Raw genomic sequence first — 12,511 nt, forward strand, 5'->3', positions numbered from 1 at the left:
GTTTAAGAATGGTGTTATTATAAAAAGATGTTCATTTGCTTTGAAAATGACACTAACAAATTTATATTTTGGAAACCCAAATACTTATTATTTATTTAAAGCATTTTTACCCCACTCTTCAGATGAAAAGGCTCTCAGAACAGCTTACAGGTCAATAAAAAAAATATTATTTTAGTATTTTCTTATCTAAACTGCCCTGGGATTTTACTGTTAATTGAAGAGAGGGGAGAAAAGAAAGGTGCTTTGGATTTTCTTGCGGAAAGCCCAGATACACAGAACTTAGCTACTAAGGTACACTGTTGAGCTACATCAGAATACAGGATCCATCTGTCACAGCCAGGCTACCACCTAAGGCAGCAGAAGCTATAGGGCACCAACAGCAGCTACCCCAGCTGCTAAGGCACCTGACAAAATTAGCAGGTAGAGAGGCCACAGGCCATATGCTCCAGCAGGCACTGCAGCAGTGTATGCATTGCTCTGCTTACCTGAGGCATGCTGGTGCTGCTACAATGCAGCATCCATTTAAGGGGGCAGTGAACAGGTGCCAGGCAGATGGTGCTCCAGATGAGGCTTTTATCATGCAATCACCTGCTTCCTCATTCACAGAATTTCTAGAGGGGTCCAGATGTTGTTGTCTTCCATTTGTAAACCTCCTGTGTTTTCCAGCTACTTCTTCTGACCTTTTTCCTTACCAGGAAAAAAATATGCGAAGGAGGGAGTCAGAATAGCTGCACATTGCTTTTGGATTGGTAGCACTGGGAGCTCCACATCTGGAAGCAACCACAGTGGTGACAGAGTGGCAGCAAGGCATTGGAGGACAGAGCTGTACATGTGCCATGCAGCCTGCCCCGTGCCCCCTAACCTAGCCTGCTGCTGTCAGGTGTGATGGAGGACACTGTTTCATCACTTCTCTTGAAGTAAGATTCAATTGTCAGTCTGGTCAGCTTCTATATATGGAATGGGGGAAGCGTCTTCCTCAGGCAGCAAAATCTCTTGGGCCAGCCCTCTATTATACTTTTAGGAAAGCAATTAATGGGGTGTTGTACTGCTTCATATCTGTAAGCTAGGGCCATTTCCAGCTAAAGAAAACTTTAACCATGCATGTTGCATCAGGCCCCACCTTAGAAGAAGTATTCTCTCCTGTATGGAAGAATAAGAGGAATGCCTCTTTTAAGGTAGCATTTGCACCTGACGTCCATGGATTTAATGCATAAGAACTTCAGGCTAGGCCATCTATAGTAATGGAAGGTCACGTTCAAAGAATTCCCTCATGCAATGACTTTGTCCTTGTGATTTGGGTGAAACTGAATCTCTTGCACATATGCATTTTTATTGCAGTTTGTATAAGGGTGCAAGGAAAAGCTTGGGGTCTCCCTTAATAAGGACACTTCCTGGCAGATCATATGATTGCTGCTTGCTACCTGTCTTGATGGAGTCAATGTTGTTGTTGTTGTTCAGTCGTGTCCGACTCTTCGTGACCCCATGGACCATAGCACGCCAGGCCTTCCTGTCCTGCGCTCTCTCCCGGAGCGTGCTCAAGTTCATATTCATTGCATCAGTGATGCTATCTAGCCATCTCATCCTCTGCCGTCCCCTTCTCCTTTTGCCTTCAGTCTTTCCCAGCAGCAGGGTCTTTTCCAGGGAGTTTTCTCTTCGCATTAGGTGGCCAAAATATTGGAGCTTCAGCTTCAGGATCTGTCCTTCCAATGAGCACTCAGGGTTGATTTCCTTTAGGATGGACTGATTTGACCTCCTTGCAGTCCAGGGGACTCGTAAGAGTCTTCTCCAGCACCACAGTTCGAAAGCATCAATTCTTCGGCGCTCAGCCTTCCTTATAGTCCAGCTCTCACAGCCATACATTACTACTGGGAAAACCATAGCTTTGATTAGACGGACCTTTGTCGGCAAGGTGATGTCTCTGCTTCTTACTATGCTGTCTAGGTTGGCCATAGCTTTCCTCCCAAGGAGCAAGCGTCTTTTAATTTCATGGCTACAGTCACCGTCTGCGGTGATCTTGGAGCCCAAGAAAGTAAAATCTGTCACTGCTTCCATTTCTTCCCCTTCCATATGCCAGGAAGTGATAGGGCCAGATGCCATGATCTTAGTTTTTTTAATGTTGAGATTCAAACCAGCTTTTGCCCTCTCCTCTTTCACCCTCAACAAGAGGCTCTTTAGATCCTCTTTGCTTTCTGCCATTAGGGTGGTATCGTCTGCATATCAGAGGTTGTTGATAATTCTCCCAGCAATCTTAATTCCGACCTCTGATTCATCCAACCCGGCATTTCTCATGATGTACTCTGCATATAAGTTAAATAAGCAGGGTGACAATATGCAGCCTTGTCGTACTCCTTTCCCAATTTTGAACAACTCGGTTGTTCCATCTCTGGTTCTTACTGTTGCTTCTTGACCCTCGTACAGGTTTCTCAGGAGACAGGTAAGGTGGTCTGGTACTCCCATCACTTTCAGAATTTGCCACAGTTTCTTGTGATCCACACAATCAAAGGCTTTAGCGTAGTCAATGAAGCAGAAATACACGTTTTTCTGGAATTCTCTTGCTTTCTCCATGATGCAGCGAATGTTGGCGATTTGATCTCTAGTTCCTCTGCCTCTTCTAAACCCAGCTTGTACTTCCGGTAGTTCTCGGTTCGCATACTGCTGAAGCCTAGCTTGTAGGATTTTGAGCATCACCTTGCTGGCATGTGAAATGAGCACAATTGTGCGGTAATTTGAACACTCTTTGGCGTTGCCCTTCTTTGGAATTGGAATGTAAACTGACCTTTTCCAGTCTTGTGGTCACTGTTGAGTGTTCCAGATTTGTTGACATATTGAATGCAGCACTTTAACAGCATCATCTTTTAGGATTTTAAATAGTTTGGCTGGAATACTGTCATCTCCGCTAGCTTTGTTGTTACTAATGCTTCCTAAGGCCCACTTGACTTCACTCTCTAGGATGTCCGGCTCAAGTTCAATGACCGCACTATCATGGCTATCAGGGCCATTCAGCTCTTTCCTGTATAGTTCTTCTGTGTATTCTTGCCACCTCTTCTTAATCTCATCTGCTTCTGTTAGGTCCCTGCCTTCTTTGTCCTTTATCATGCCCGTCTTTGCACAAAACGTTCCCTTGAGATCTCCAATTTTCTTGAAGAGATCTCTAGTCTTTCCCATTCTGTTGTTTTCCTCGATTTCTTTGCATTGTTCATTTAAGAAGGCCTTCTTGTCTCTCCTTGCTATTCTCTGGAACTCTGCATTCAATTGGGTATATCTTCCCCTTTCTCCCTTGCTTTTCGCTTCCCTTCTTTCGTGAGCTACTTGTAAAGCCTCATCAGACAGCCACTTTGCTTTCTTGCATTTCTTTTTCTTTGGGATGGATTTCGTTGCTGCCTCCTGAACAATGTTACGGACCTCCGTCCATAGTTCCTCAGGCACTCTGTCTATCAGGTCTAATCCCTGAAATCTATTCCTCACCTCCACTGTATATTCATCAGGGATATGATTTAGGTCATACCTGAACGGTTTAGTGGTTTTTCCGACGTTCTTCAATTTAAGCCGAAATTTTGCAAGAAGCAGCTCATGATCTGAGCCACAGTCAGCTCCAGGTCTTGTTTTTACTGATTGTATGGAGCTCCTCCATCTTTGGCTGCAAAGGACATAATCAATCTGATTTCGATATTGACCATCTGGTGACGTCCATGTGTAGAGTCGCCTCTTGTGCTGTTGGAAAAGAGTGTTTGCTATGATCAGCATGTTCTCTTGGCAAAACTCTATTAGCCTTTGTCCTGCTTCATTTTGTACACCAAGGCCATGCCTGCCTGTTATCCCGGTGATTTCTTGATTTCCTACTTTAGCATTCCAATCCCCTATGATGAAGAGGACATCTTTTTTTGGTGTTAGTTCTAGAAGGTGTTGTAGGTCTTCATAGAACCGATCAACCTCAGCTTCTTCGGCCTCAGTGGTTGGGGCATAGACTTGAATTACTGTGATGTTGAATGGTTTGCCTTGGATTCGTACTGAGATCATTCTATCATTTTTAAGATTGTACCCCAGTACTGCTTTTCCCACCCTTTTGTTGACTATGAGTGCTACTCCATTTCTTCTAAGGGATTCTTGCCCACAATAGTAGATATGATGGTCACCTGAATTAAATTCGCCCATGCCTGTCCATTTGAGTTCGCTGATTCCCAAGATGTCGATGTTCAATCTTGCCATCTCATGTTTGACCACCTCCAGCTTACCTTGATTCATTGATCTGACATTCCAGGTTCCTAAACAATATTGTTCTTTACAGCATCGGATTTTCTTTTCACCACCAGACACATCCACAGCTGAGTGTCCTTTCGGGTTTGGTCCAGCCGCTTCACTCTTTCTGGCGCTACTTGGAAATACCCTCTGCTCTTCCCCAGTAGCATATTGGACACCTTCCGACCTGAGGGGCTCATCTTCCGGCGTCATATCTTTTAGCCTTGTGATACGTTCCATGAGGTTTTCTTGGCAAGAATACTGGAGTGGGTTGCCATTTCCTTCTCCAGTGGACCACATTTTGTCAGAACTCTCTGCCATGACCTGTCCATCTTGGGCTGCCCTGCACGTCAATAGTTAAATTCTTAAATGTTGTTATTCATGCTAGACCTTCAGTGTTTGATCATTAGATCTGTTCTTGATACTGGATGTAATATTTCCCCTTGTCTTATCCTTTGTTTCTTATGTATTATGACTGATGAATTGACTGATATAAGAAGAGTCCTGCTGGATCAGACAAAAGGCCGTTCTAGTCCAGCATCCTGTTTCTCACCATGATGCCTCTGGGTAGCCCAAAAGCAGGATTTAAGGACAATAGTCCCCTCCTGTTGTTATTCGTCAGTGACTGGTATTCAGAGACATGTTTCCTCTGATCTCAGAGGTAGCATATAGACATCATGACTACTAGCTAGCTGGGTCTTGTACTAAATACTTTAAAAAAATCTGCTGACTGCACAACCAAGAGCACCTTTTAGTTCAGGGATGGGAAACCTATGGCCCTCCAGATGTTTTTGGACTCCAGCTCTCCTCCTCAGCCCAACTAGCATGGCCAATGAAGAGGGATTATAGGAATTGTAGTTTAACATCATCTGGAGGGCCATGCCTCCATCTTTATATTTACTTGATGAAAAGTGCAATCCTAGACATGTCTACTCAGAAGCACCATTATTTCAATGAAGTTTACCTCCAAGTAAGCAGGTACTGCTGCCTAAACGGTTTTTAAATGATTAATCAAATCAATTAATCAACTAAGCATCACAGTCCCATAGTAAACATAAGAGTGCTATAGACAGAGCTAGAGCTTGTTTGCGCAAGTACCTTCTGGTGTGATAGCCAAGCCACTGCTCACCTGTTTACTTGACCGCATTTGCTGCATTTCTTTGAGGCTGCAATCCTATGCATATTAACCTGGCAGTAAGCCTCATTAAATGGGACTTAATTCCAAGTAAATGTGTATAGGATTACACTGTGAATCCTTAAACTCACCAAAACCTTTATCCCAGACCGTCACCCAGCTAACACAGCTCATATACCAACAAGCCCTTGACACTAAGGAGTACAGCTGTATTTTTTGCAGACCTGCAAATGAAGGTGAAAAGTTGCCCCCCCCCCCAAATCAACCCCTAAACCCTCTAGGTGCTATTTGTTCAAGGGGAAGGCCAAGTCCTTTTGGCACACAATCTGCAGAAAAAGATCTGAGTCAACACAGGCCACAGGCCTGTAAAACTGAAATGACATTGATGAGATTAAGGTGGGGCTTTCATAAGGTCAGAAAAAACTGCCAGGCCAAAAAATAGTTTGACCCATTTGCTTAACTCCAGTAGAATATTAGACCTGAGGAGTGTCAGGAATTCCAAAAGGAAAATATGTTGTGGTTTCATTAAGGTCATCCACCTCAAGCCAAAGAAATCTACCACAGGAATTCTCTCACAAGCATAATCTCTATAAAGAGTGCAATTAGCTGTAATTTGGAAAATACATACTCATAACCACACACCTCTATTTTAAACCACTCCCTTTCTCCATTCAGGAGAACAAAGCCAAGGGTAGAGAAAGTTAATTGGCTATTCACCCAGAGTAAGAATGCACAAGAACAAGCCCCAAGTTTCTCTCTCTCTCTCCACACAATAGCCTCCTAACAAGGCAGGCGCTATAGCAGAGTATACTCCCATCCCTTTGTACACTATTTTATAACTGTTTCTAATCTTAAACTGGCCTTCAGTGTAGTTGTGTTTGAAAAGGATACATATACAATTTATCCCATAGTAGAAGAGCTGCCAGCGTTTTCTATCCATTCTTGCCATTCTCCAAAATATGTTCTCATTTTAAAGATTGGTAACTAAAAATTTAAACCAGACAAAGCTACCTGTGACTGAGAAAGCCCACTTGCAAATAGCCACAGCAGGCTGCATCTGGAGCGCCAGCTGCCAGGGCTGGGGCTCTGAAGGTTAGCAGATTCTACCCAGGTGGGCAGAGAGTAGCTCAGGCAGAAGACCCTGCTGGCAGCACCACCTAGGCCGAAGTAAGAAGCTGCATAAGGCCAGGTGGAATCCTACTGGCCCCCCATGTCACCTGATCCCTCTAGCAGTTGCAATACCACCCTCTGCCCATTCACACTTGGAATACTGAAATGCAGCAGAGAACAAGCAAGCAGATTCTTTGGTAAACTACCATAGTGAATAAGGTACTGGAGTCTTTGGTTTAAAAACGCTGGCACCTTAATGCCTATCCACAAGTAAACTATTTTTTCTTGTGTTGAACTTTGCACATATGTGTTGCAAATACACAACGAGTAGGACAGGAACAAGAAAGGACCAAGCCGGGACGACACGATAAGAGCAAACAAAATGAAAAGAAAAAAGTTACAAAGGTCATGGTGCAGGCATAGCTTAAAGCTGAGAGAATTGCATAGAACTATCCAGTGAATCCATACCTGAGGCGTGATTTGAACCCAGCTATTGCAGGAAACCATCTCTCACTAGATATCACAGGGTGGCCACTTACACATTGTGAAAAAGAGGAAATGCATAATTAAAAAAAAGAGGGGAAAAAGAGGATATATATTTGAGTGAATTAACCTGGTCCTAAGTTCTGTAGGGCTTTATAGGCCATAATAGCACAACAATTTGTGCCCAGAAATGGAATGGTAGCCAGTGAAACTGTTGTAACAAAGGAATCACATGGTCCCTATAACTGGCCTGTCAATAGTCTGGCTGCAGCATTCTGGGCCAGCTGAAGTTTCCAAACACTTTTCAAAAGTAGCCCCATAAAAAGTGTGTTACAGTAGTCCAAACGAGATGTAACTAAGGCATGTGTCACTGTAGCTAGATCTGACATCTCCAGGAATGGGTACAGTTGGCATGCTAGCCATAGCTGTGCGAATACATTCCTTGTTGTTGTTGTTCAGTTGTTCAGTCGTGTCCGACTCTTCGTGACCCCATGGACCATAGCACGCCAGGCCTTCCTGTCCTGCGCTCTCTCCCGGAGCGTGCTCAAGTTCATATTCATTGCATCAGTGATGCTATCTAGCCATCTCATCCTCTGCCGTCCCCTTCTCCTTTTGCCTTCAGTCTTTCCCAGCAGCAGGGTCTTTTCCAGGGAGTTTTCTCTTCGCATTAGGTGGCCAAAATATTGGAGCTTCAGCTTCAGGATCTGTCCTTCCAATGAGCACTCAGGGTTGATTTCCTTTAGGATGGACTGATTTGACCTCCTTGCAGTCCAGGGGACTCGTAAGAGTCTTCTCCAGCACCACAGTTCAAAAGCATCAATTCTTCGGCGCTCAGCCTTCCTTATAGTCCAGCTCTCACAGCCATACATTACTACTGGGAAAACCATAGCTTTGATTAGACGGACCTTTGTCGGCAAGGTGATGTCTCTGCTTCTTACTATGCTGTCTAGGTTGGCCATAGCTTTCCTCCCAAGGAGCAAGCGTCTTTTAATTTCATGGCTACAGTCACCGTCTGCGGTGATCTTGGAGCCCAAGAAAGTAAAATCTGTCACTGCTTCCATTTCTTCCCCTTCCATATGCCAGGAAGTGATAGGGCCAGATGCCATGATCTTAGTTTTTTTAATGTTGAGATTCAAACCAGCTTTCGCCCTCTCCTCTTTCACCCTCAACAAGAGGCTCTTTAGATCCTCTTTGCTTTCTGCCATTAGGGTGGTATCGTCTGCATATCAGAGGTTGTTGATAATTCTCCCAGCAATCTTAATTCCGACCTCTGATTCATCCAACCCGGCATTTCTCATGATGTACTCTGCATATAAGTTAAATAAGCAGGGTGACAATATGCAGCCTTGTCGTACTCCTTTCCCAATTTTGAACAACTCGGTTGTTCCATCTCTGGTTCTTACTGTTGCTTCTTGACCCTCGTACAGGTTTCTCAGGAGACAGGTAAGGTGGTCTGGTACTCCCATCACTTTCAGAATTTGCCACAGTTTGTTGTGATCCACACAATCAAAGGCTTTAGCGTAGTCAATGAAGCAGAAATAGACGTTTTTCTGGAATTCTCTTGCTTTCTCCATGACCCAGCGAATGTTGGCGATTTGATCTCTAGTTCCTCTGCCTCTTCTAAACCCAGCTTGTACTTCCGGTAGTTCTCGGTTCGCATACTGCTGAAGCCTAGCTTGTAGGATTTTGAGCATCACCTTGCTGGCATGTGAAATGAGCGCAATTGTGCGGTAATTTGAACACTCTTTGGCATTGCCCTTCTTTGGAATTGGAATGTAAACTGACCTTTTCCAGTCTTGTGGCCACTGTTGAGTGTTCCAGATTTGTTGGCATATTGAATGCAGCACTTTAACAGCATCATCTTTTAGGATTTTAAATAGATCAGCTGGAATACTGTCATCTCCGCTAGCTTTGTTGTTACTAATGCTTCCTAAGGCCCACTTGACTTCACTCTCTAGGATGTCCGGCTCAAGTTCAGTGACCGCACTATCATGGCTATCAGGGACATTCAGATCTTTCCTGTATAGTTCTTCTGTGTATTCTTGCCACCTCTTATTAATCTCATCTGCTTCTGTTAGGTCCTGCCTTCTTTGTCCTTTATCATGCCCGTCTTTGCACAAAACGTTCCCTTGAGATCTCCGATTTTCTTGAAGAGATCTCTAGTCTTTCCCATTCTGTTGTTTTCCTCGATTTCTTTGCATTGTTCATTTAAGAAGGCCTTCTTGTCTCTCCTTGCTATTCTCTGGAACTCTGCATTCAGTTGGGTATATCTTCCCCTTTCTCCCTTGCTTTTCGCTGCCCTTCTTTCGTGAGCTACTTGTAAAGCCTCATCAGACAGCCACTAGGCTTTCTTGCATTTCTTTTTCTTTGGGATGGATTTCGTTGCTGCCTCCTGAACAATGTTACGGACCTCCGTCCATAGTTCCTCAGGCACTCTGTCTATCAGGTCTAATCCCTGAAATCTATTCCTCACCTCCACTGTATATTCATCAGGGATATGATTTAGGTCATACCTGAACGGTTTAGTGGTTTTCCCGACGTTCTTCAATTTAAGCCGAAATTTTGCAAGAAGCAGCTCATGATCTGAGCCACAGTCAGCTCCAGGTCTTGTTTTTACTGACTGTATAGAGCTTCTCCATCTTTGGCTGCAAAAGAGTTACACAAGCCCCTTCGCCACAACAAGGCAGTGATCCATGAAGGGGGAATACATTCCTGGCCACCACCAAAACCTGGGCACCCATGCAAACCTGCGTCTTCAAGCAGAATATAACCCCCATTCAAAACAGGTTCAATCTCTATTCCTTGATCTGCCTTTCAACTGACCTCTGTCAGTCAGGATTAAGTTTCAATTTGTTTGCCCTCTTCCAGTCCATTACTGACATCAGACACTGATTTAGAACAGTTACCTTGGATTTAGATGGAAAGGAGAGACACAGTTGCATGGCGTTAACATACTGCTGGTACCAAACCTTAAATGTCTGGACAATGTCTCCCAGCTGTTTCATATATATGTTAAATAGAATGGGGGGAAAGATGGAACCCTGAGGGACACCATAGGAGGCCCCCAGCATCACTTTCTGCAATCGCCCCTCCAAGAAGGGCTGGAACCACCATAAAACATGACTTCCAAGTCCCATCCTAGCCAGGCAGCCCAGAAGATACCATGGTTGATGTCCAGTAGAAGTAACAGGGACAAAGTTCTGATGTCCAGTTCCCAGCACAGACTGTCCACCAAGATGACTAAAACAGCCTTTATCACATAAGCTGATCTGTAGGACATGGATCTAGATAATCTGCCTCAAACAGAAACCCCTGGAGCTGAGAGACCATTACATACTCCAGCACCTTGCCCAAGAATGGAATATTGGAGACTCACCAGAAATTATCCAATACAGTGGGATTCAGGGATTTTTCTTAACAAAGGTCTCACCACCATCTCTTAGGCATAATTACACTCTGTTGTAAAGGGGCATTCACCACTGCCTGTCCCTTATCCACTCAGCCAAACCCGCCCTTATAAGTCAGGAAGGGCAAGGGTCAAGCACACATGTGGTAGGTCTCAACTCTCCAAGGTTCCTGTCCACATTTTCAGGAACACATGGGCAGTAAACAGAAGATTACTTGCCAACTGTGCTCATTTTGCTGCTGTGAGCACTATCTACCTTGTGTTGAAACAACACATTTGTATAGTGCTTTTAAGTGTTCAAAGTGCTTCACATGCATTACCTAGTTGTAATCCTCACAATAGCCCTGTAAGGTAAGTCAGTATTATTATCCCTCGTATTGCAGATGAGGTGACTGAGGCTGAGAGAATGTGGCTTACCTAAGGCCACCTATTGAGTTCATGGCAGAGATGAGATTCAAGCCAGGGACTTCCTGATCTGTAGCTCTGCCTCTTAGCTAGTATGAAACAGGACCTCAAAACTTTTCTCATGACCACATAATTATGACAGTTAGTAATTCGTGACCCAGGTACTACATAACAACAAAATAAACAGCTAAATGGGAAAATCTGTTTTTGGGTGATACAAGGAAATGTATATTTGGAAGTTAATGTTTTACCAATTATTTGGCTGTGATCCCATCACACCCTGCAGAAGTATTTCATTTATTTCCACACCATGAACCTGATTTAAGTGTAACACAAATGTACCTATTTTACTCTGTCAGATGATAACAGTTTGCAAGGAGGCATGATAACAGTTTGCAAGGAGAAGTCTCCAGAGTTTGGGTCTTAAAAATGCCAAAATGTGTTTGTTTTTAACTTCTGGACATCCAGCACGTCCTGATTAGGCCTGCATGAGCAAATTTCTGGGTCCCTTGAACTCAAGGGCAAATTTCCTCTGACTTCAGCTGGTCTACAAGTTTCCTCTGTGTTTGCACACTGGCAACACTATACTAGTGGGCGTTGTTGCTTGAAGAAAACTATGGTAAGAGAGTAACTGATCCTCTAAAAGGCATCATGCCCAACATATGCACACTTCCTTCGCCACAACTATGAAAGCAATGCCTTGCCATAACTGTGCAAAGCTGACAGTTTGCAAAAGGAGACTTACAAGCAGAAAAGATTGGAGGACAGAAGATTAAATCCACAGTATGCATGACAATCTCTGGAAAAAGCCTAATATTTACCATCATCCAGCTGCATAGAGGGGCTCACCTTTCTCTTCTGCCTTGGCAGTTAATAGAGTCGGGAAACAGTCTGAGAACTGTTTGTGCTGGATACAGCTTGCTTCTTGCCTATTTCTTTGTAATTGCAGCAGTTTCTTCAGCACAGCAGAGAAAGAAACTAATGACAGCTTCAGGTTCAGGTAATTTTTAAAAAATCCCTTTTTGTAGCTAGCCCTTTGTCACTCTTCTCATTTCCTAACTTATCACATTTCCACATTTTTCAGAGAAGTTGCAGAAATTCAGAAACTCCATGTCCCAGCAGTATTAGGCAACCTATTGCTGCATGTACATCTTCAGTTTGGGCTGAAAACGCCACAATTGCTCCTCCAGGAACTAGTGTAGCCTGACAAGGGACCTTACAGCTGCAGCAGTCTGTTCACAGCAATTGATACAGACAGTTTATGTCTGAAGGCACCTCCTCCTCCTCCTCCTCCTCCTACAAAGGACAAATTCATTCTACATTTCAGGAATACAGTGCTAGAAAGAGTCTGTCTCTAAAGATTCCCACAGCTACTGCCTGTTGGGGTGGGGCATAAGGAAGCTCACCCTCAAAAGAAAGGACTCCTGTGTACTCACTCACTGTATAGCAAGATTATATACTATCAGTGAATATTTAGTGTATGGGTACTCCTAAGAACAGCACAGAAACTCAGAACAAAATTGTTGCCATTTAGGTTTAGTGTAATATATATTTACCTCAGTTTAGCAATAAAAAGCAATACATCTGGCATATACTTTGTCTATAGCTATACATATATATCAGGCTTATGGAGAAGAGGTTTAAAAGCATAGCCATAAGCAAGGACAGGGGTGGGGGACCCACAGGCCTAATATGGCCCGTTGAGATCCCCAATCCAGCCTACAAAGATTCTCAAT

General features: G+C 43.8%; 1 protein-coding gene across 4 annotated transcripts in view; it reads right to left on the reverse strand.

Annotated features, from left to right (window-relative positions):
* RNF144B (ring finger protein 144B) overlaps nt 1-12,511 on the reverse strand; it is a 129,071-nt gene that overhangs the window by 110,786 nt on the left and 5,774 nt on the right. Inside the window, exon 1 of one of the 4 annotated variants that reach the window (XM_084850167.1) lies at nt 11,625-12,042. The exons of the other annotated variants lie outside the window; for them this stretch is intronic. The gene's annotated coding sequence lies outside the window, so the exon portion shown is untranslated. Of the gene's footprint in view, nt 1-11,624; nt 12,043-12,511 lie in introns of those variants that run through there. 4 annotated transcript variants of the gene reach the window in all.

The sequence above is a fragment of the Heloderma suspectum genome, chromosome 4 (genome assembly GCF_057233095.1).
Source record: "Heloderma suspectum isolate Gila_16-S chromosome 4, 16-S_ref, whole genome shotgun sequence".
Classification (NCBI taxonomy): Eukaryota; Metazoa; Chordata; class Lepidosauria; order Squamata; family Helodermatidae; genus Heloderma; species Heloderma suspectum.